The sequence below is a fragment of the Bufo bufo genome, chromosome 1 (assembly GCF_905171765.1).
Source record: "Bufo bufo chromosome 1, aBufBuf1.1, whole genome shotgun sequence".
In the NCBI taxonomy this organism is placed as follows: Eukaryota; Metazoa; Chordata; class Amphibia; order Anura; family Bufonidae; genus Bufo; species Bufo bufo.
Genome location: NC_053389.1, coordinates 665913699 through 665930833, shown reverse-complemented (window position 1 = coordinate 665930833; position 17135 = coordinate 665913699).

The following is a 17135-nucleotide window of genomic DNA, read 5'->3' as shown; positions in this document are numbered from 1 at the left end:
ACCTCCAGGTCCACCACCTTTTTTTTTTTAAGATGTTAACATCCATCCTTAAGGAGGAGATTTGGATTTTAAAAATGTTTGCTTCACTCTCCAAAACTCCCATAGATTTTTCTATGGTTGTAACTCGGTCCCGTATCTTTGAGACATCGTCCCTTATCAGGATCACATAATTCTGTATAACACCGAGCTGTGTTGAAATATCTTAAATTAATTCTCAATTTTTTTTTGACCACCCTCAAAATTAATTTTAGTGGGGAGAATTCAGGATTAGACAAATCAATAGTTCCCTCTCTCTCCGCCTCCTCCTCCTGGGGATAATCGTCCGTGACTTCTTCCACTCTAGATCCAACACTTTTTTTTAACATTAGTATCATAGATCCCTTTTTGACCTGCTCCTGCTCTTGTAATTACATTGGGCGATTTGAGGAACTGATCTATTTTTTTTTTTGTCTCTAAGGGCTTCTGGCCTGTTTTTAAATAGTCCAGTGATCGCTTATTTTGCTTGGGACCCATTACTTTCCTTCTCTTTCTCTCTGGATTCGCTTTTTTCCCCCCTCTTTTCTTTCCCCCTTTCTCCTTTTTTCTCCCACTTAAAAAAATATAAACAGCTCTGAGCCAACTTTTTTAGTCCAGTTATATCACACTCTTCCGTATGTACTTAAATGGGAAAAAAAGGGAGCGAAAAAGGAAAAACTGAAGAAATAACAACAAAGAAAAAAAAAATAGTCCCAATGTAGACAGTTCTCACCAGTCTTCCTGTCACAGACAGAACTTCTGCAGCAACTCCCCCAAAAGCCACATCAGCACAACTCCAGCATCAGGACTGGGAATCCACAGTAAGGGCGAACCACAGGAGGGCAGAAACACACACATACCCCATAACCGGCGAGGAACTCCAGGAGACAGGCACAGGGACCGCAAAAAAGGTGGACCCAGCATGGAGGCAAGAAGAGACGAGCAGGGGAATAGGAGAGGCTCAAGGTCAAACCCGGGAGGTGACAGAGAACGAGTTAGGGTCCGGTAGTCACCGCGCAGGGCTTCTACAGGGATCCATTAGTCTAGCCCGCCGGCAGCACACCTCGGGCGCTCAGTGCAGCTCAATAAAGGGTCCATTGCATGAGAAAACCGGAGCTCGGCGGGGTGAGAGAGGAGGAGGGGAGCAAGACGCAGCTTCTCCCTACTTCATCACGTCATGTCACGTCACGTATGCAGTGCAGGTGAATCTCACACCAAAAATGGGTATATTTCGCCGGCCGAACTAACAGTTAGATTAACTATATTAATTACCCTGTCACATATGCAGTGCACGTGTATCTCACACTAAATACGGGTATATGTCACCGGCCAAACTAACAGTCAGATTAACTATATTAATTTCCCTGTCACGTATAAAGTGCACATGTATCTCACACCAAAAATGGGTGTATGTCACCCACGAACTAACAGGTGGATTAAATATATTAATTTCCCTGTCACGTATGTAGTGCACGTGTATCTCACACTAAATACGGGTATATGTCACCGGCCAAACTAACAGTCAGATTAACTATATTAATTTCCCTGTCACGTATAAAGTGCACGTGTATCTCACACCTAAAATGGGAATATGTCACCCACTGAACTAACAGACGTATTAACTACAGTATTTAGTATAGCCACTGAGTTATTCAATAAAATGTATCTATATAGCGCCACCTGCTGTTTGCTCTTTTCCTTATTTCTCTGTCAACCTCACTGAGGGGGGCTCACATGCTCAGTTTAAAACGTCAGCCACCAGCTGTAACTACTGTTAAAAGCTGTGACAGTTACAGGTGTAGCAAAAAGAACATGCCCCCTAAGGAAGGACATGCTCCCTGAGCTGCCAGTCAGATAAATCTAGCAGAAAAGTTGGAGCAATGAATGGGGACACCTCTAGATCCATGTGAGGTACAGGGCTGATTCTAGATTTGTTAGACAAACATTGTCATGTACTATATGATGTCTGATTGTAATGTTTTACCTCAATCATGGGATAACCCCTTTAAGGACCAGGACTACCTACCATAAATATAGGGCAAAGAAAAAGGGGGTCAGTTAGCACATCCCAAAGCGCAGGGGCACGTTGCTATGGCTGAGAACAAGACTGTTAAACAAAACAAGCAATGCAACAGCTCACTGCAAACCAAATAAAGTACAAAATTGCATCATAATTGCAAATGCTGAACTAATAAGTTAGAGATACTTGGCAAATCGTTTTGTACAAAATTACATTGCTTGTTTTGTTTAACAGTCTTGTTCTCAACCATAGAAACGTGCCCCTGCGCTTTGGGATGTGCTGACTGACCCCCTTTTTTCTCTGCAGTTCGTGCTGGAGGTGTGGCTGCCTCCCCAGTCGTGCACTCCTGACCAGCTCGTCTGTCCCACAGGTTGATTTTAATTAGTGTTAGTATATAGCTTGGCCCGCTCCCCCTCACTCACTGAAGCCATCTGGCACCAGGAGAGAGATAGTGTGTGGACTCTCATTGCAGTCCTTGGTGACCATGTGGCGCCAGGGGTGGTGTGGAGTGGGCCCGGCGTGCATGCTGGTAACTGCTTTCCCTGGATATAATGGAGGCCATTTTGGCACCGAAGATTACAGAAATTCAGGCGGATCCAGCATGTAAGTGGAACCTGCACTTTCTGAATTATATGATAGCCGCTATGGCACATAACAGGTATATTTAGTGTTTAGAACCCGTCTAACTAGAGATTGCCTTGACATTCGGCAGACGGGCTCAAATAATTTTGTACATAATGATTTGCCAAGTATCTCTAACTTATTAGTTCAGCATTTGCAATTATGATGCAATTTTGTACTTTATTTGGTTTGGAGTGAGCTATTGCATTGCTTGTTTTGTTTAAAAATATAGGGCAGGTGGCCCTTAATCAGTCAATTGTTCCCTTTATCATCAGATTTTGCATTGTGCAACACTTATCCAGATTTTAAAGTGCTTAGCAAATGTGTACAAATGGAACAGCTGCAAATGCTATAAAACAAAAAGAAGCAGTACCACAAACTTTTTTCCCCCCTCAACAATTGAAAGATGGCACTCTGGTGGTTCTCTGGGTTTTTTGTTTATTTTTACAAGAGGGCAGCAGGTGCTGCATTCAACCAGTGGCATCAGTCATCACTTACTGTACTTTACTGGTATCACTGCATAGCAGTATGCAATCATGCAATGGCTGCAGTGGTCATACGTTGGATACTTGTAAGCACTTTTTGTTTTCTAACAATTCCATCCATTTTTTTTTTAGAGGTTGGATAACCCCTTTAATGTCAATTATACTATTTGATTACTGTTGATAACCTACTGATAACCAACCAAACATCTTACACAGTGTAGGATTTGTGCTATTTGATATTTATGAATGAATGTAAGAAAAGGTTAGGGGTGACAATACGGTACTTTGTCATTGACAAATCTAAGTAAATGTTTGTGAACATGAATGCAATGTGTGTATTCTACAATTCAAGATGAGGTTCCAAAGGCATGTGAGTCACTTACCTATGAGGTTCTCTTGAATTTGGTATAACGGAAATACAATCACGTTTAGAAAATGTTCTCTCTATCCAAGGTAAGCCAATCTGTAAAACAAAGCAAAAATGCAATGTAAAGGGGCACAGTCAGTTCATTTTGATGCAGGATCAGACTTAGGCTACATGCACACGACCGTATGTGTTTTGCGGTCAGCAAATTGCGGATATGCAAAAAAAAAAACGGATGATGTTCCGTATGGTATCTGTTTTTTTTTTTGCGGATCTGTTTTTTTTGCGGACCCATTGTAATAATGCCTATCCTTGTCCGCAAACTAGAAAAAAATAGGACATGCACAATTTTTTTTGCGGAGCAACAGAACAGACATACGGATGCGGACAGCACACAGTGTGCTGTCCGCGTTTTTTACGGACCCATTGAAATGAATGGGTCCGCATCCTATCCACTATTGTGAATGGAGGATACTGTCTTATCTACACACAGAGGTGATATCAATATAGGCAGGATTAGAAAGACAGATAAGCAGGTAGCTGCATTAAAGTGGTCTGTACAGACCAAGAAGTAGCATCTATTATTAGCCTTAGTGGTCAATGCGAAAACTGTAGGATTTTATGTTTTTATTTAACCGCCTCCGGACCGCCTAACGCAGGATCGCGTTCCGGAGGCGGCTCACTCAGGCAAAGTCACGCGAGATTTCCTGTGAACGCGCGCACACAGCCGCGTGCGTTCACAGGAACTGCAGGTAAGCGAGTAGATCTACAGCCTGCCAGCGGCGATCATTCGCTGGCAGGCTGTAGATGCGATTTTTTTTAACCCCTAACAGGTATATTAGACGCTGTTTTGATAACAGCTTCTAATATACCTGCTACCTGGTCCTCTGGTGGTCCCTTTTGCTTGGATCGACCACCAGAGGACACAGGCAGCTCTGTAATAAGTAGCACCAAGCACCACTACACTACACCCCCCCTGTCACTTATTAACCCCTTATTAACCCCTGATCACCCCATATAGACTCCCTGATCACCCCCCTGTCATTGATCACCCCCTGTAAGGCTCCATTCAGGGGGGTGATCACCCCATATAGACTCCCTGATCACCCCCCTGTCATTGATCACCCCCCTGTCATTGATCACCCCCCTGTAAGGCTACATTCAGATGTTTGTATGTGTTTTACGGATCCACGGATCCATGGATCGGATCCACAAAACACGTACGGACGTCTGAATGGAGCCTTACAGGGGGGTGATCAATGACAGGGGGGTGATCACCCCATATAGACTCCCTGACCACCCCCCTGTCATTGATCACCCCCCTGTAAGGCTCCATTCAGACATCCGTATGTGTTTTACGGATCCATGGATCAGATCAACAAAACACATACGGACGTCTGAATGGAGCCTTACAGGGGGGTGATCAATGACAGGGGGGTGATCAATGACAGGGGGGTGATCACCCCATATAGACTCCCTGATCACCCCCCTGTCATTGATCACCCCCCTGTCATTGATCACCCCCCTGTAAGGCTCCATTCAGACGTCTGTATGTGTTTTACGGATCCACGCAACCCCATATAGACTCCCTGATCACCCCCCTGTCATTGCAAGGCTCCATTCAGACATTTTTTTGGCACAAGTTAGTGGAAATTGATTTTTTATATTTTTTTGTTTTTTCTTACAAAGTCTCATATTCCACTAACTTGTGACAAAAAATAAAATCTCACATGAACTCACCATACCCCTCACGGAATCCAAATGCGTAAAAATTTTTAGACATTTATATTCCAGACTTCTTCTCACGCTTTAGGGCCCCTAAAATGCCAGGGCAGTATAAATACCCCACATGTGACCCCATTTTGGAAAGAAGACACCCCAAGGTATTTTGTGAGGGACATGGCGAGTTCATGTAAAATTTTATTTTTTGTCGTCAAGTTAGTGGAATATGAGACTTTGTAAGAGAAAAAAAAAAAAACATTTTCCGCTAACTTGTGCCAAAAAATATATATTCTAGGAACTCGCCATGCCCCTCACGGAATACCTTGGGGTGTCTTCTTTCCAAAATGGGGTCACTTGTGGGGTATTTATACTGCCCTGGCATTTTAGGGGACCTCAAGCGTGAGAAGTAGTTTGGAATCCAAAGGCGTAAAAAATGCCCTGTGAAATCGTAAAAGTGCTCTTTGGAATGTGGGCCCCTTTGCCCACCTAGGCTGCAAAAAAGTGTCACACATGTGGTATCGCCGTACTCAGGAGAAGTTGGGCAATGTGTTTTGGGGTGTCTTTTTACATATACCCATGCTGGGTGAGAGAAATATCTCTCTAAAAGACAACTTTTCCCATTTTTTTTATACAAAGTTGTCATTTGACAGAGATATTTATCTCACCCAGCATGGGCATGTGTAAAAAGACACCCCAAAACACATTGCCCAACTTTTCCTGAGTACGACGATACCACATGTGTGACACTTTTTTGCAGCCTAGGTGGGCAAAGGGGCCCACATTCCAAAGAGCACCTTTAGGATTTCACAGGGCATTTTTTACACATTTGATTTCAAACTACTTCTCACGCATTAAGGCCCCTAAAATGCCAGGGCAGTATAACTACCCCACAAGTGACCCCATTTTGGAAAGAAGACACCCCAAGGTATTTCCTGATGGGCATAGTGAGTTCATGAAAGTTTTTATTTTTTGTCACAAGTTAGTGGAATATGAGACTTTGTAAGAAAAAATAAATAAAAAAATCATAATTTTCCGCTAACTTGTGACAAAAAATAAAAAGTTCTATGAACTCACTATGCCCATCAGCGAATACCTTAGGGTGTCTACTTTCTAAAATGGGGTCATTTGTGGGGAGTTTTTACTGTCTGGGCATTGTAGAACCTCAGGAAACATGACAGGTGCTCAGAAAGTCAGAAAGTCAACTGAAAGTGAAAAATGTCATTTTTTTTGCAAAACTTTCGGTAAATTTCGATTAATAACAAAAAAATTTAAAATGTCAACAGCAATGAAATACCACCAAATGAAAGCTCTATTAGTGAGAAGAAAAGGAGGTAAAATTCATTTGGGTGGTAAGTTGCATGACCGAGCAATAAACCGTGAAAGTTGTGTAGTGCAGAATTGCAAAAAGTGGTCTGGTCATTAAGGGTGTTTAAGTCAGTCATTGTTCATCACTGATCGCGGCATCTGAGATTAACATTGAGGGCTTTCAGAGGTAATCCAGTAAAAAAAATAAATAATGAAAAATACTCACCTTATCCACTTGATTGGCCTCTTCACACACAAATAGATGAGGTGAGTATGTATTTTTTTCCCCATCATTTCAGGGAAAATTGATTCGTTACCACATAACACGAGGAGAGCGGCTTTGCATCGACTCAAATTTCTCCTGAAATTTGGATCAAATTGTTTGACTTCGATTCACTCATCACTACTTTTCACCATCGCCACCTCCTCTGTCAGAGTTCCATATTCACTGTAACTTTTAGTTCCCTTAGGGGACTTGAACATGCAATCTTCTGATTGCATGTACCATAGACCACAATAGAATACTATTGTGGCCTATGGGATTCTGATACACTATCTGTGAAGCTGTGCCTCAGACACAGCTTCACAGGGGGTTAGCGAAGACAGGCCTGGGAAGCTTCACAAGTCCTCAAGCTGTCATGGCATCCGTTTGGAGCCCCGTTACTTTGCCGTGCGGGCTCCAATTGGAAGGCAGAGGGAGTCTAATCCCACAGATGCCTCTGTTGCTATTGAAAGCGTCATCTGAAGGTTTAAATTACCAGGATCTCTGTCATCGCCAGGGGGTGCTGGATTATACATCCATCACCTGCCATGTATGGCGCAAGCTCAGCTAGTGAGTCAGCTCCATACTTCCCCTTAATGCTGATCACATATATGTTTGTGTTTAAGAGGTTAAGGACCCAGCCAAATTTCCAAATAACTTTTTCCATAACTTTTTATTTTTCTTTTTCACATAATCTTAGGCTGCCATAGGATTGATAGACCCCATTGGGTCTCTGATCGGAAGAACAGAATGCAAATGATTTATATTAAACATTTTCCATTGTTAGTTGTCCTATATGTCAATAGACTGCAAGCTGCTCTATTCCTCCTGTGTGAAATCCATCAGAGAAGCCCTCTGAAGGGTTATATTGTGTCCACTCCCTGTTCCTCTTGTGAACATGCATCTGATTTTGTACATGATCACTGCTCATAGCACATTATGGGTCGTCTACAGCAGCTCAAAGCATAGTGCAGGGGAAAGATCGTTTACTGCAGCTCAGTCAGCTCACATGACAGTTTAACTGCATATTGTGCACCGCAGCTCAGAGCACAGAGTGGGGGAAGATCATCTCACAGCCAGCTCAGAGAACAGTACAATGCTGTAGTCCAAATTGTGCACTACAGCTAAAGATTCATTTAAATAAATCATAACTAAATCAGATAAAATCAATCACGTGTTACAAAATCCTACATGTAGCGCTAGCCTAACACATGAAAAGTTTGAATGTAGAACATGTTGCAAAACAGCTATAAAGGTTGCTAAATGCATAGAAACTTTGAAGAATGACAGCAGAAAAAGACCACCTGGTCCATCTAGTCTGTCCTTATATTATTTCTTACTTATCTAGGGACAAACGTGTTTATCCCAGGCATAGATTTCTCAACCACTTCTGGTGGAAGTTTGTTCCAAGTTTCAACTACTTTGTTGGTGTTTTGATCTTCCCCCCATTAATTTTAGGTTGTGCTCCCTTGTTCTTGTGTTTAGCCACCAAGTACCTGCTGTTTTATACGGCAGACACCTTGGGCTTATGCCTGTGATCAGCAATATGTCAAAGACGTTCCCACAACAGGTGGCAGGAGATCGGTGAGACTGGCAACACGTGGTTTGGTCTGACATGTTTTCCGTTTGTATCAAATGTCATCTGTGTTGTTTCTGGTACTGGTACTTGCCACACCTTCTTTCCCCCAGGTGTGGCTATTAGGGTCATTTAACCTACTCTATTTATAGTTGCTTCTCCCACAATGCTGTGCGGTTTATAGCTTCTGTTTGGACCTTTTGGATAGATTGTGGTTGGATCTCAACTGAGTTCCTGGTGCTTCCATTGCTCCTTTGAAGTTAAGTCTTTCCTTTCCCTTTTGTATTTGGTTTGGGTTCTGTGTTTTGCATTTCCCTATTGTTTGTATTAGGCCTGAAGGAGACTCCTGTTCGTCCTTCCTTTTGGAGGAGCAGGTAGTTTCGTCCCTTCCATTAGTACCCGGGTCCTATAGGGCTTGATAGGACTCTAGCTATTCCTGCGTATGAACTCACCTACCTTTGGGTTCAGTTCATACTGGTAGTCAGTCAGGATTTTGGTGAGGGTTTTCACTAGGAGGTGTCCATTTTCCTTTCCTGATTCCCTGTTCCCCCCCTTCTCTCCTATGCCCGGTGTGATGTTTCCCTCCCACACCGAAGCGTGAGACAATAGCATTGATATCAGACATTTAAATCTTTAGATGCCGTGGTCAAATGTGACAACAGCATCAGAGCGCTGAAAACCCGGGAGCGCTGCCCTCTCGAGGCTGGAACAGTTCACCCTAGCGGCAGTCAGGAGAACTATTCATTTCATGTGGCAGGCTCGGTCCCTCTGAAGGATCCAAGGAGGCTGCCTGTGAGAAGGCTCCGTAGGAACATAGCATTGGAGTCTATGCATTTGAGTATATGACAGAAGTGATCTAATGATCACATGTTCAAGTCCCTAGTTTTAAGAAGTATAAAAAAACTTATGAGGGACAGCATATGGCACTGAAAAGATTTTTTTTTTTTTAAAGGGAACTTGTCACCTCCAAAATGCATGTAAACCCGCCAGCAGTACCTCAGGGTAGCCCGTAGTGTAATACTAATCATATTTTTCATGCTGCATAAGGTCAGAAAACAATGTTTTATCCTCCGTCCGTGCTAATTTGCATGTCAGCTTGAAGTCTAGGGGGCAGCGGCTTCCTTGCTTCAAGTCAAGGTAACCACACCCCCTCTTGTCTTTGAGTGACAGCCCGCAATTCAGCTTCGCTTTTCCAAGTGTCTGTGTATGTGCGGTGCCCTCTGTTTTACTGCACAATCCGATTTCAGGGCCATTAGAAAGTACAACTTGTACCACAAAAAACAAGTTCTCATACGGTTATGTGAATGGAAATATAAAAAAGTAAAAAAAGAAAGACAAAAATGGAAAATCTCTATGTGCTGAAAGGGTTAGGTTCTATAATAATGTAGAAAAACAGTTACAAAGACAAGTCTATTGATTTTTGATCAAAAGTGTTACTAACCTTTAAAGACACACCTAGGAGTGTAGTTTGTATTCTGAATCTTTTTTTTCCCAGCATAATATTAATATATAAATATAATCTACTTATTTTTATATATTATTCAGTAAAACTTTGATAACTGGGATATAATTCCTGTTCAGGTACCATATATCATCAGGTGGATTCATTAAAGGGGTTGTCCAAGACCAGGATATTGATGCCCTATACTTGGTAGGGATGGGAGTCTGAACTCTACCATCAGCAGTTTGAAAAAGTCAATGCTTCAACTGGAAAGCACAAAGCTGCTATACACAGAACAGCCGGTACTGGGAACACCTACAGTAATGTAATTAGCGTTTGCCTAAAAAGAAACTCTTTCCTTTCTCAAAGTTACATTTTAATACAAATGTTATTACCACCTATACATAAGATCCACCCAGAAAAAGACCCATAATATAATACAACGCCTATAAATTCCCTTGGGCTAAATCTCCAAAAATCATCATGCACAAAATCTCTATATTAATAAAGATCTTTAGTAATTGTATTCCAGTATGATATGCACTATGCAAATATTGATCAGTATAACATTATTCATTATATGGTTACCTCGTGTACACATTAACGGGGCAAAGCATATAAATTTTATTGCATGCATTAGGATATAATTATTTATTATATACATGTATTATATACTATTGGTGTGTGGTTTTAAAGGATATTGTGTATGTATTAGTAATAAAGATATTTATTAATATAGATATGTTGTGCAGGATGATTTTTAAGGTTTAGGGTGCATTCACAAGACAGTGTCCATTTTGCGGCCACAAAAATCTGATCCGAAAAACACGGATGCTGGCCATGTGCACCCTGCATCGCAGTGCGGGCCCATTGACTTCATTGGGTCGGCGATCGGCATGTTGTGGCCAAACATAGAACATGTGCCATCTTTTGCAGCACGGCTGCACAGACCTGGAAGCACGCAGAAGGACATGTCCTATCTTTGGCCGCACCATCCAGATTGCAGACCCTTTAAAGTTAGTGGGTCCACACCAAAATGTGTCGTGTGAATTCACCCTTAGTCAATTTATAGGTGTTGTAATTCAAATATTAGTTGTCAAACTGGAATCACACATACCGTAGTTTTTTTTTTTTTGCCAAAGCCAGAAGTAGATTCAACAGAAATGGGAACTAAAATGAAGGACTTATACTGTATTCTTCTTTATGTTGGATCGACTTTTGGCTTTAACTTAAAAAAAAAAAAAGAAAGAAAAAAAATGCATGTGTTTTTCCAGCCCAACAGGGTAAGTAGCATTCTGGAGAGGATACGGATATCCTAAGGCATTACATGAAAAACAATTTTCTATAGTTAAAGCCTTGCACCTAGAAGGGTGCAATATAAAAAGCTTTCCCAGAGCCCTTTCATCAGGAATATTTTACCCTTACATGCATCCTGGTGGATTTGGTAGAAATCTTGGAGCATCTGCTTTGCCTGTGCTTCATGCTTGACTGTACAGCTGACTTCATGGTATGAGGTTTACAGATACTTAAGGCTGCATCATGCCATTAGGTTCTGCCCATTTATTTATTGGTTATCTTGAATGTCCTGTTCTAAGTAAATACGGTAATTATATGCTCTCTTCTGTCATCAGAACTGGCCTTTTAAACTATGGACATGTTCCCACTGTTCAAACTGACAGCTGTTAAAAACTGATTTTGATGAATTTCATAATTTGGGTGTTTGTGTGAAAAATCCAGTTTTCAAATGTATCGGACGTTATCAAAACGTAGCTCAGGGAGTCACTGGGTGACTATCGCTGGATGAGGGAAGTCACGGAGTCATCTCCAATAACCAACCCAACTGGCTGTCACAGTTCTCCCATGGCTTCTTGACATCAGCACCTGGCAGTGCGAAATCACGTACAGGTGCAGAAGACCTCCTTCCACAGCCAGAATCCTGATCTCAGCTGACAGAGGCCCTGGCATCTCCTGAGCATACACAGTGAGCGTTTCAAGCCAAGGTGTATACACCTCCAATCACTGCACATCGGGATGCTCAGATGCTCTACCGAGCACCCGAGTATAATGGAAGTCAATGGGAGAACCCAGGCATTAAACCAGGCACCACCTGCTCTGAAGAGGGGAGGGTGCCTGTTTCATAGGAAAAAGGTCAGAAAATGATGGAAACACCTCCTAAATGAGGAGGATGTCTGAATGCATCTTGGACTCCCAGATTCGCTGCTGGGAACGATGTTGTCCGAGTAGTACGCCACTTTTACAGACTGACAATAATACGCACACAAACCGAAGATAAAATTGATTTCAGAGGAAATATTGTTAGGAAACATTCTTTCCTGTATATTTACTTGTACAGGGTGGGCCATTTATATGGATACACCTTAATAGAATGGGAATGGTTGGTGATATTAACTTCCTGTTTGTGGCACATTAGTATATGTGAGGGGGGAAACTTTTCAAGATGGATGGTGACCATGGCGGCCATTTTGAAGTCGACCATTTTGAATCCAACTTTTGTTTTTTCAATAGGAAGAGGGTCATGTGACACATCAAAATTATTGGGAATTTCACAAGAAAAACAATGGTGTGCTTGGTTTTAACGTAACTTTATTTTTTCATGAGTTATTTACAGGTTTCTGACCACTTATAAAATGTGTTCAATGTGCTGCCCATTGTGTTGGATTGTCAATGCAACCCTCTTCTCCCACTCTTCACACACTGATAGCAACACCGCAGGAGAAATGCTAGCACAGGCTTCCAGTATCCGTAGTTTCAGGTGCTGCACATCTCGTATCTTCACAGCACAGACAATTGCCTTCAGATGACCCCAAAGATAAAAGTCTAAGGGGGTCAGATCGGGAGACCTTGGGGGCCATTCAACTGGCCCACAACGACCAATCCACTTTCCAAGAAACTGTTCATCTGAAGCTGGCACGTTCCCTGAGTTTTTCCAGCAAGATGGTGCACCACCACATTATGGGTGTCAGGTCTGAGCATTCCTAGATAAACAGTTTCCTGGAAAGTCGATTGGTCGTCGTGGGCCAGTTGAATGGCCCCCAAGGTCTCCTGATCTGACCCCCTTAGACTTTTATCTTTGGGGTCATCTGAAGGCAATTGTCTATGCTGTGAAGATACTGAAACTACGGATACTGGAAGCCTGTGCTAGCATTTCTCCTGCGGTGTTGCTATCAGTGTGTGAAGAGTGGGAGAAGAGGGTTGCATTGACAATCCAACACAATGGGCAGCACATTGAACACATTTTATAAGTGGTCAGAAACTTGTAAATAACTCATGAAAGAATAAAGTTACGTTAAAACCAAGCACACCATTGATTTTCTTGTGAAATTCCCAATAATTTTGATGTGTCACATGACCCTCTTACTATTGAAAAAACAAAAGTTGGATTCAAAATGGCCAACTTCAAAATGGCCGCCATGGTCACTACCCATCTGGAAAAGTTTCCCACCTCACATACACTAATGTGCCACAAACAGGAAGTTAATATCACCAACCATTCCCATTTTATTAAGGTGTATCCATATAAATGGCCCACCCTGTATATAAAGTGCAAGTGCTGCCAAAAATTACAAAGATGAGGCACTCTGATACAACCTGTATATCACATAAAGGAGGGCCTCATTCACATTGTGGTACAATTGTTTAGGTAGTGGGACTCCTACACTCATAAATCCTATGCACTAAGTGAAAGAGCTGCCAAATACACTCTCCAATACAAATACACCCTTTGTTACACATACAGGAGGGCATCATACACAGCCTTGAAAAATTATGATTGATGGCCTGCTGGTGACCCTAAAAAACATTTGGAGCAAGGGCCTGCTGATCTGAACATCTAAAACATTATGGGTGAGGGCCTGCTGCTGCTTTGGTAACTCTAGATAACCTGGAGCCAATCGCACGTCCCCGTGACGGCGACAATCCATTCGGATGTCTGCCCTATCAACTTTCAATGTTATTTTCAGCCCAAACCATGTAGACCAGGGGTAACGGGGGAATCATGGATCGATTCCGGAGAGGGAGCCTGAGAAACAGCTACGGCTACCACATCCAAGCAAGGCAGCATGCGCGCAAATTACCTATTAGGTATAATTAGGTGCGGGCCTGCTGGTGAGCTGACCCTGTAAAACATTATATGCGAGGGCCTTCAGGTGAGCTGACCCTGTAAAAGATTGTAGGTGAAGGCCTGCTGGTGAGCTGACCCTATAAAACATTATATGGGCATATATGGGCATATATGCGACAAATAAGCATGTGTTGATATGATGGAAGAGGAGAAGGAGCATGAGGAAGTGAAGATTTAACCATATACCCTTGTTTGTGGTGGAAGGGGTGCATGGGAATACAGTGTAAACACATTTAAAGTGCCTTTATGTTCATCAGCTTTCCTCTGGTGGAGTCGAGAAGTCAGGGTCAATCCAGGCCTTGTTAATTTTTATAAGAGTCAACCTGTCAGCATTTTCAGTTGACAGGCGGATGCGCTTATCTGTTATAATGCCACCAGCAGCACTAAATACCCACTCTGACAAAACGCTGGCGGCCGGGCAGGCCAGCACCTCCAAGGTGTAGAAAGCCAGTTCGTGCCACGTGTCCAGCTTGGACACCCAGTTGTTGTAAGGCACTGAGGGATCATTGAGGACGTTGACACGGTCTGCTATGTACTCCTTCACCATCTTCCAAAATTTTTCCCTCCTTGTGACACTAGGCCTCGCATCAGGGTGAGGGTGCTGGCGGGGTGTTATGAAACTGTCCCAGGCTTTGGAGAGTGTTGCCCTGCCTCTGTTGGAACTGCTGTTTGTTCTCCTTGTCTCCCCTCCTCGGTTGGCCAAGGAACTACTGACTCTGCTGCCAGCGTTGTCAGATGGAAATTTTTGGAGCAATTTTTCAACAAGGATCTTCTGGTATTGCACCGTTTTGCTCGTCTTGTCCACCAGAGGAATGACAGATGAGAAGTTCTCTTTGTAGCGGGGGTCGAGAAGGGTGAACACCCAGTAATATGTGTTGTCTAAAATGCGTATAATGCGCAGGTCACGGGAAAGGCAGCCTAACATGAAGTCAGCCATGTGTGCCAGAGTACCAACAGGCATGACTTCACTGTCGTCATCAGGAGAATCACTCTCAATCTCCTCATCCTCTTCCTCCTCTTCTGCCAACCCATGCTGAACAGTTGGAATTAAATTATGGGTGCTACTCTCTGTAGCGGAGGCAACCATCTCCTGCTCGTCCTCTTCATCGTCCAATTCGCGCTGAGAAGACAAACTGAGGGTGGTCTGGCTATCACCCTGTGTATTGTCTTCCCCCATTTCCCCCTCTTCCACATGCAAAGCGTTGTCCTTAATTGTGAGCAGCAAGGGTTTGAGTAGACACAGAAGTGGGATGGTTACGCTGATAAAAGCATTATCGCCACTCACCACCTGTGTTGATTCCTCAAAGTTTCTTAAAACCTCACAGAGGTCAGATATCCATGCCCACTCCTCGCTTGTGAATAGCGGAAGCTGACTGGAAAGGCGACGACCATGTTGCAGCTGGTATTCCCCTACTGCCCTCTGCTGCTCACAAAGCCTGGCCAACATGTGGAACAAGGAGTTCCAGCACGTGCTCACGTCGTACAACAGCTGGCTAAAGCTGTTGGTGACTCGCGGAAATGTGCACACATGCGGCGCACCTTCACCAGTAGCTCAGGCAAGCTGGGGTAGGTTTTGAGAAACTGCTGAACCACATGGTTGAACACGTGGGCTAGGCATCGGATGTGTCTGAGCTTGCCGAGCTCCAAAGCCACCACCAAGTTATGGCCATTATCAGACACAACCATGCCATCCCTATTACTTCCTGAACAAAGACACTAAACAGGTTTTGTAGTCATGGGAGGTTTCTCTCAATATGCAATGTCTCTTTAAATAACAGAGTCCTTGTGCAACACTTTTGGCCTGATACACTGCAATGACCCTGACTGGCGAACTACAGGCTTAAACTCAGTCTCTGATACTTCAGGCACCACTCCTACCAGGGGCGTAACTAGAAGTGACTGGGCCCCACAGCAAATATTTGTAAGGGCCCCCCCAGCGCGCTTCGCACATCCCTCCTCCTGTGTAAACCCCACTCCTTTGGCACAGTGTAGCGGTATACTGTATATTGTGGGGCATAGTGTAGCGGTATACTGTATATTGTGGGGCACAGTGTAGGCTATATGTGTATAACATAAACATATTTCATATGAAAACTTACAGTTACTTGGAGGCTGGTGCAGCTACTAGGGGGTCATAACATGGGGGAGTAATAAAGCCCACCATAATGCCCCCCCCCCCAGTAGAAATAATTCTCCTTATAATGTGACAATGCAAAAAATACTCCCTTGTAATGCCTCCAGTTGAGCTAATGTCCCCATAATGTGCTAGTATAAAATATCCCTATATAGTGCCCCCAGTAAATTCCCCCATAGTGCTCCTCTCCCCCCTTCTTGCTAGTGCCCCCCATAATGTACCAGTATAAAATGCCCTATATATAGTGCCCCAGTAGATGCCCCTCAGTGTCCGGCCTCTGATAGGCTGTCGGCCTAGTGTCCCCCATAGATGCCCCCCCATCATGTGCCAGTATCAAGTGCCTCTCTCCTCCCCCCCACATGTCCCAGTATCATAGTGCCATCTTCCCCCCCAATGTGCCTCTCTCCTTCCCACCCCCCATGTGCCAGTATCATAGTGCCAATATCAAGTGCCTCTCTCTCCCCCCCCATGTCCCAGTATCATAGTGCCATCTCCCCCCCAAAAAAGTGGCAGTATCAAGTGCCTCTCCCCCCATGTGCCAGTATCATAGTGCCAAACCCACCCATGTGCCAGTATCAAGTGCCAAACCCCCCCCCACGTGCCAGTATCAAGTGCCTCTCTCCTCCCCCCCATGTCCCAGTATCATAGTGCCATCTCCCCCCCCCCCCCCAAAAAAAAGTGCCAGTATCAAGTGCCTCTCTCCCCCCCATGTGCCAGTATCAGGTGCCAACCCCTCTCCCCCCCCATGTGCCAGTATCAGGTGCCTCTCTCCCCCCCATGTGCCAGTATCAGGAGCCAACCCCCCTCCCCCCATGTGCCAGTATCAGGTGCCAACCCCCCTCCCCCCCATGTGCCAGTATCAGGTGCCAACCCCCCCTCCCCCCATGTGCCAGTATCAGGTGCCAACCCCCCCTCCCCCCATGTGCCAGTATCAGGTGCCAACCCCCCTCCCCCCATGTGCCAGTATCAGGTGCCAACCCCCCTCCTCCCCATGTGCCAGTATCAGGTGCCAACCCCCCTCCTCCCCATGTGCCAGTATCAGGTGCCAA